Source organism: Coregonus clupeaformis, chromosome 27 (assembly GCF_020615455.1).
Source record: "Coregonus clupeaformis isolate EN_2021a chromosome 27, ASM2061545v1, whole genome shotgun sequence".
Lineage (NCBI taxonomy): Eukaryota > Metazoa > Chordata > Actinopteri > Salmoniformes > Salmonidae > Coregonus > Coregonus clupeaformis.
The window spans coordinates 19,441,676-19,449,993 of record NC_059218.1 but is presented as its reverse complement, the minus strand read 5'-3'; positions in this window follow the sequence as shown (position 1 = coordinate 19,449,993).

Sequence of the window (8,318 nt, the reverse complement as noted above, 5' to 3'; positions counted from 1 at the left end):
TAGAGCAAACGCCTGTGCGCTCCTCCTCCCCTGTCTCAGGTGGACTAGACGCTCCCCCGCCGCTTTGCCCTCAGGTGGATGGTCGAACACGGCCTTGAAGCGGCGGGAGAACTCGGCGTAGGAGATGGTGTTGGCGTCCATCTTCCTCCACTCGGCGTTCGCCCACTCCAACGCCTTGCCCGTGAGACAGGAGATGAGGGCGGAAACGCTTCGTGTCCCGAGGGCACCGGGTGTACAGTGGCCAGGTAGAGCTCCACCTGTAGGAGGAACCCCTGACACCCGGCAGCTGTTCCGTCATACGCCTCGGGAGCGAGAGCCGAATCCCCCTGGGTTCCGGACCTGGGACTGGTGGACCGGCCGATGGGGTTGGCAGGGTAGGTGGAGGTGTGGGTACCCCGCTGGCCTCCCATCGGTGCAGGGTGTTGATGACGTCCTGTAGAGCGGTCCCCAGTTGTCGTATCTGGTCATCTTGGCCGCGAACATGCTCCTCGAGCGACTCAGGCGTAACTGCAGATCCTGCTGATTCCATTTTTGGTGTGTGATTCTGTCAAGGGGTGCTGAAGGTGGGTGTGGTGCATGAATCAAGCGCAGGATGCAGAAGCTCAGTCCAAAAGACTTTAGTGCAATATTCACGTAGAAAATAAGCACAATAAGCCCGAAGGCGAAATAACGGCGCACACAGGCGTCAATCAAACGGTGCACTAACATGTGCGAAAAACCTCTCCAAAACACTGGAGGGAAGTACGTAGCTCCAACACGAAACAGAAGAGCAATCACACACAAAGACAAACACACACAACAAGAACTAAATAGGACACTAACGAGGACTAACAAGACACAGGTGTACAACATCAAGACAAAACCAAACGAACATGAAACATAGATCGGTGGCAGCTAGTACTCCGGGGACGACGACCGCCGAAGCCTGCCCGAACCAGGAGGAGGAGCAGCCTCGGCCGAAACCGTGACAAGAACGGTGAGCAAAAATCCCAGAACCACACGGGGGGACCTAGTGAATGACCTGCAGAGAGCTGTGACCAAAGTAACAAAGCCTACCATCAGTAACACACTACTCCGCCAGGGACTCAAATCCTGCAGTGCCAGACGTGTCCCCCTGCTTAAGCCAGTACATATCCAGGCCCGTATGAAGTTTGCTAGAGTGCATTTGGATGATCCAGAAGAGGTTTGGGAGAATGTCATATGGTCAGATGAAACCAAAATATAACTTTTTGGTAAAAACTCAACTCGTCGTGTTTGGAGGACAAAGAATGCTGAGTTGCATCCAAAGAACACCATACCTACTGTGAAGCATGGGGGTGGAAACATCATGCTTTGGGGCTGTTTTTCTGCAAAGGGACCAGGACGACTGATCCGTGTAAAGGAAAGAATGAATGGGGCCATGTATCGTGAGATTTTGAGTGAAAACCTCCTTCCATCAGCAAGGGCATTGAAGATGAAACGTGGCTGGGTCTTTCAGCATGACAATGATCCCAAATACACCGCCCGGGCAACGAAGGAGTGGCTTCGTAAGAAGCATTTCAAGGTCCTGGAGTGGCCTAGCCAGTCTCCAGATCTCAACCCCATAGAAAATCTTTGGAGGGAGTTGAAAGTCTGTGTTGCCCAGCGACAGCCCCAAAACATCACTGCTCTAGAGGAGATCTGCATGGAAGAATGGGCCAAAATACCAGCAACAGTGTGTGAAAACCTTGTGAAGACTTACAGAAAACGTTTGACCTGTGTCATTGTCAACAAAGGGTATATAACAAAGTATTGAGAAACTTTTGTTATTGACCAAATACTTATTTTCCACCATAATTTGCTAATAAATTCATTAAAAATCCTACAATGTGATTTTCTGGAAAAAAAATTCTCACCTTGTCTGTCATAGTTGACGTGTACCTATGATGAAAATTACAGGCCTCTCTCATCTTTTTAAGTGGGAGAACTTGCACAATTGGTGGCTGACTAAATAATTTTTTCCCCCACTGTAGGAAGCAATCTATTGTTCCATAGAGGGGTTTTAGGGGAAAGAAATCCCTCTCGTCTGAACACCTCATGCAGTTCACAACATGTCAGGACAGAATGTGTAATTAAAAGGTTGTCTGTGATTGGTTTAACAAATGGGACATGAAATCTATAAAAAAAAACTAGCTGCCCCGGTGTCCTCATGTACTGTACCTCAAACTTTTTCATGTTCAACCATTATGGCGAAGGACCATTGTCAAACATCTGAGCCAGAAATCTAGACTGCGCAGCCCAGTAATGCATTCTAAAAATGTGGCGGTTTAGGCCCCTTTGACCATAATCGATGGTCAGTTTATCCAGGCTAACCCTAAGAGTTTTACCGTGCCAGATAAACTGTCTAGTCAGCTTGTCGAGAGAGGAAAATAATGCCGCGGGTACAGGGATGGGGAAGGATTGAAACAAATATAGAAATCTGGGCAGGGCATTCATTTTAATTACATTAATTCTACCCAGTAGAGTAAGAAGCAAGTCCATCCATTTATACAGATCACCCTCCACCTTTATCAACAAACTGGCCATCCACCATTATGCCCAAAAATGTGAGGCCCATATGCAACCATCTAAAAGGAAACTTATGCTTGATGAATGGTCAAAGACAGACAATGGTACAATTTAGCTTTTATCAAAATTGACCGTATATACAGAGAAAAACTATAATACTGTAATAGGTTCTGTAAGTGAGCGAGGGAATGTTCTGGGTTTGTTAGAAACAAAATAAAGTTGTCCGCAAAAAGTGATACCTTATGGGTATGAGGGCCCACCTCAAAACAATGTATATCAGGACATGTTCTAATGGCCTCAGCCAATGTTTAAATGGCGAGGGCTAAGAGGTGGGGGATAATAGGGCAACCCTGTCTGATCCCCTTATAGAGATGGAATGAAGAGGAAGCAATCATTTCAATCAATCAAGCATTTGTAGCAATCCTAGTTTTAGGAGATTTGTAGAGTGATTTTATCAAGTTTATAAACACAGTGCCTAAACCAAACTTTTCCAAAACGCGAAAGACATATGGCCATTCAACCCTATCAAAGGCCTTTTTGGCATCGAGGGAGACTGCGACACTAGGTTTTTGTTTTTGTTTGCAAGGTGAATTATATCAAAGAACCTTCTGAGATGATTGGAGGACAATCGATTAATTATGAAGCCGGTCTTATCTGGGTTGACCAGCAGGGGGAGGCATGATTCGAGTCTCTTAGCATATTGGTGACCAGTTTACAATCTATATTAAGGAGAGAGATTGGCCTATAGGAGGCTCAGGTATTTTTTATATTTTTTATTGTCAATTACTGTAATCACAGTTTGAGAGAAAGATCGCTGTCCTCCCCAGCTTTTTAAAGTTTTACGTACTTCCATAAGGTAGTGTACCAACAGCTCCATAAATGTTTTATAGAACTCATCCCCAAGAGATTTATATGAAGGTAAAGATTGTATGGCCTCCAACAATTCAGGGAATGAGAACTGTTCACTCAGGTGCTCTCTGTCCTCTGACAGGCATGGGAGGCTGAGAGAGGAGAGAAATTAGTTGATCTCTGATAGATAATCGGTTGATTGGGAAGTATAGAGGTCCTCGTAGTATTTCTTAAAGTATCATTAATTTCAGTAGGGTCGAAAGACATTTCATTAGTAAGAGTTTCTATAGCATTAATTGTCTTACTTTCCTCTGCTACCAGTTGCCATGGCAATACTTTATGTGCTTTCTTTCCAAGTTTGTAGTAACGCTGTTTTGATCTTGTAATGGCCCTCTCAGCTTGATACGTGTTCAGAGTATTATATTTCAGTTTTTATTTACCAAGAGCCTGTATGGGTCTTTAGTCGGGCCTCTTTGGTAGGTTTTCTCTAGCTCAAGAATTTCCGATTCAAGGACACTTAGTTCAGCACTGTGTTTTTTCTTCAACCCTTTAGTATAGGAAATGATTTATCCCCTCAGATAGGCTTTCAATGCGTCCCAAAGAATGAATCTGTCAGGAGCAGAGGGTTTGTTTGTCAAAGTAAAAATATTGATCTGCTCTTTGATGAATGCACAAATATCAGGTTGCTTCAGGAGTGTAGAATTAAGACTACATCTATATGCTCCATTTACCTTGGTAGGGATGGAGATTGATAATACCAGAGAAGAACGGTCATTAAGCAATATGGGGAGATATTCAGTATCTTACACTCTATGAAAGAGTTGGGTTGATAGCAAAAAGTTATCTATGCGTGTGTCTGTGTTGTGTGGGTGTGAATAAAAAGAGTAGTCCCTGTTCTGTGGGTGCATCTGTCTCCAAACGTCTAGTAAATTGAGATCCTTCATGAATGACATGGTGAGTTTGGCGGCTTTGGTAAGAGGGGAGGGTTCATCAGAGGACCTATCAAGAACTTTATCTAAACAAAAATTAAAATCTCCTCCAGTCAGTAGCCATCCTGGAACTTAAGCAATCTAAAGGAAGACATTCTGAATAAACATATGGTCATCAAAGTTGGGAACATAAATATTCAATAGGGTCCAAGACTCCAAAACAAACCTGCTATGGTGTTGCTGACACTAAAGGGGATGTTTCTACTTATCATAATTGCATCTTCACTTGCTTTGGAGTTAAAAGAGGACGAAAAGACTTGTCCTACCCATTACCTCTTGTATTTCTTGTTTTCACTGGCTGTAAGATGTGTTTCTTGTAAGAACACAATGTCAGCCTTTAAATTCTTAACCTCTTAAGGCCCAAGCTGTTTTTTTACATGCATTTTTTATTTCTCTTTGCTATTTGGGCTTATTGGAACCTAATTAGAATAAAAACTAAGTATCATCTTTTGATATGATGTACTTTTAGAGAAAAATGATGTCCACATATGTGGATTCATGGTCCGAATTTCCATAAAACACAATAAAGTCACCTTTGTGTAATAGAATGAAAAACTCTTCATTTCTGCCTTGAACACAGCAGTTTTTTTGCTGACTGTTTTTTAATGTATTAATAACACATACACATATTTTTTGAACATGTTTTGACTATCGGAGAGTAAAAATAATATGGAAACATTGCATTTTTGCCCATTTTGGACAGTTAAAAATAGTGTTTGGAACATTTGATATGCTGCAAAATAGTTGCAGGATGACATTGTATGTCTGTAACAAAATATAATTTACATGTGCACATTTTTACTAGCATATTACATTTTTACTAACATTTTCAACACAACTAATTTAAGTATGTATGTATGTATTTAGTGATTTAATTGTTATTTATTTCATTGGGACCATGTACAGCTTTTTAGCTGCATTAGAGCTAGCTTTTTTCCCATTTTACGTGTGTGCATGTTTACAAGCATATTAGCTGTTTCGAGGAGCCTCAGTCCATAAGTACACTTACGTGTACTTCATGTTTAGCGACCTACAAAGTTGCTAGTTTTACACTTTTTTTTTCAAATTTGCATGTCATGACAAATATACAAGGCTTTTATAAATATCTAAATCAGAATAAGCCATGAAATTGTGGACATAAGAGCTAAAAAGTGCTGTCCACGTATGTGACCACTAAGCCCTAGGATTAAGGTATGTAGACTCCTTTCCTATTAACCGGGCTGTTAAGACCTTTTACGTTGAATGTGACATATTTTAGTGGATTAAGCATGGGTTGGGTTTGGGGTAAACAGTTCCAAATAGACATCAGCAGTTCAGTCCCAGGACAGCACAAACAAGGGAAATCCAATAAGCTGCGTCAAATCCCACGGATAGACCTTCATAATTAAAACGCAGTTAAGTTCTTTGAGAAAGGTGAACAGTTCTCCCGGTGTGTCGAAGAGATTGCTTCGGCCATTGTACTGAACTTTCATCTGCGCAGGGTGAATGAGGTAGCCGGTGATGTTCTTCTCCTTCAGGGCTTTGGTGGCTGGCTTGAACTGCTTGCGACGTCTGGCGAGATCCGCTCTCATATCCGGGAAAAGACTGACCCTCTTGCCATTGACGGTGATGTCCCCTTTGGCTCGTGCAAGTTGCAGTATCTTCTCCCTGCCCTGGAAACGGAGGACCTGATCAGGACGGCCCATGGGCGCTCATCTGGTGTGGGTTTCGGCGTAAAGGTTTTGTGGGTGTGTTCAATTTCCAGCGGCTTGGTGAAGCTGTTATTGCCCAGGACATCAGGGATCCACTCAGTGAAGAAACAGACAGGATCACGGCCCTCGCTGTCCTCCTTCAATCCCACCACAAGGATGTTGCTACGTCTGCTCTGGTTCTCCATCTGGTCCACCTTGTTTTTGAGATAGGCATTGTCCTTCTGCAGCTGTTTGATCACCTGGTCATGTCGGGTGACGGTATCTTCAACAGTGCCGATGCGCAACTCAGCCTCAGTCGTTCTCAAAAGAAGATCATTAAGGGTGGATTTCAGGCCGTCAATGGAATAATGAAGTTCAGCCGACTTCTTGTCAATTTTTTGTGAAAGGCCTTTGTTACCATCTTGACTCTCCTGGAGGAGAGCAGCAAGCATTCCGGAAGACTAAGAAGTGGCTGCTGAGAGGAACAGTGTGGGACTGTTAGCTGTGGTGTTGTTGTCGTTAGCTTGAGATTCAACAAAGTTTTGGTCACCATTCTTGCCTCAGCCGGAAGTCCATGGCTCATTGGGAAGGTACTGTAAGTACTTAACAGTTTATCAGCCGATGTTAGAATATTTCAACGTTCATCATGTGCTCTTCCATGAAAGTGTGTTTTTAGGAATTTTTAAAATTGACTTCTCTATGGGAATTGTCTTTCTGGGATCGGCGTCAGTTAAACTGCAGTACCGCCATCCTCCTCTGGGTGGTCGGGTTTCAACTTCCTGTTTAGGATCAACCAACATGGCGACTCCAAGTGAGAGTTCTGGGGATGACGAGGAGGAGACCTGGCTGATGACAGTGACACGTTTTGTGAGCATGGAGAAGCCAGAGATAGACAGACTAGTAAATTGGGCTATGGAACAGAAGTTGGGTATTGGAGAAAGGCCATCAGTACGTGTTCTGCAAACAGGAAAGGCTCTGGTCTTTTAGGGGCGCTAAGCAAGATTGACTGCAGATAGAAATATACTACACATTTTGCCATGGAGCAGAGATTTGTTTTTGCACTTTTCTAACAAATTTCATGCAATTCTACTCAATTTGCCATGGGGCAGAGAACTTGCACCTTGTGTATTTTACTGTTCTAACTCTCAACAGTAAGTAGTTTTGAAGGACAGTTCTACACATTTTGCCATGGGAGGGGAGAGAAAATGTTGCAATTTTATAACACATTTCATGCAATTCTACTCATTTAGCCATGGGACAGAAATAAAAAAACAAAAAAACATCAGTTTTGCAGCTGATTTCCTGCAATTCTACCCATTTTGCCATGACCTATGCCATGTTAATGATATCTGAGTGAGAATGACTAACAAAATCATTAGGGCCCCCCTGGAGGTCAGGCGGCGAGCTTGGTGAAACTGAGAAGACACTGTCTGTCTTTTCGAGTTTTGAAACAGTCTTTACCTGACAAATGTCACGGTTTCGGCCGAGGCTGCTCCTCCTTGTTCGGGCAGGCTTCGGCGGTCGTCGTCCTCGGAGTACTAGCTATCACCGTTTGATGTTTTCGATGTCTGTTTGGTTTTGTCTGATTGTGTACACCTGTTTCCTGTTTGGTTAATTATGTCTCCTATAAGTTTCTCGTTTGGTTAGTCTTGTGTTGTGTGTTATTGTTCGCCTGTCATCAGGTCGGCTCGTTGTTTGTTTGTTGTTTTCCCTGTCGTCGCACTGTACTGTTTTCGTGCACCTTGGGATACTAGCCTTTTGCGCATTGTTGCGCATCGTCCGCCTCTTGTTTGTTTGGTGGCCAGTGTTTTGTATATTTTTGGTCGTGTTCAGTAAAGTATTGGACTTAGCTTCTGTGTCTGCGTTTGACTTCACCACATCTACATCAGCCGTTGTGACAGAATAACACACCACCATGGAGTCAGCAGAAGCAGCGGCGGCACCCAAGTCAAGACACCATGATCTGGCGACTTGTGGCCGCCATGAACGAGGTGGCGAACACTCTGCACCGTTTGGTCACCAGAGAGGTGCCCACACCTCCGCACACCTTACCATCAACATCGACCAGTCCTCCTCTTCCAGCACCGGAACTCAGCGGTATTCGGCTCTCGCTCCCGAGGGCATATGATGGTACCGCAGCCGGATGTCAGGGGTTCCTCCTGCAGGTGGAACTCTACCAGGCCACCATACACCCGGCGCCCTCGGGATACGAGAGCGTCTCCGCCCTCATCTCCTGTCTCACCGGCAAGGCGTTAGAGTGGGCTAACGCCGAATGGAGGGGAAT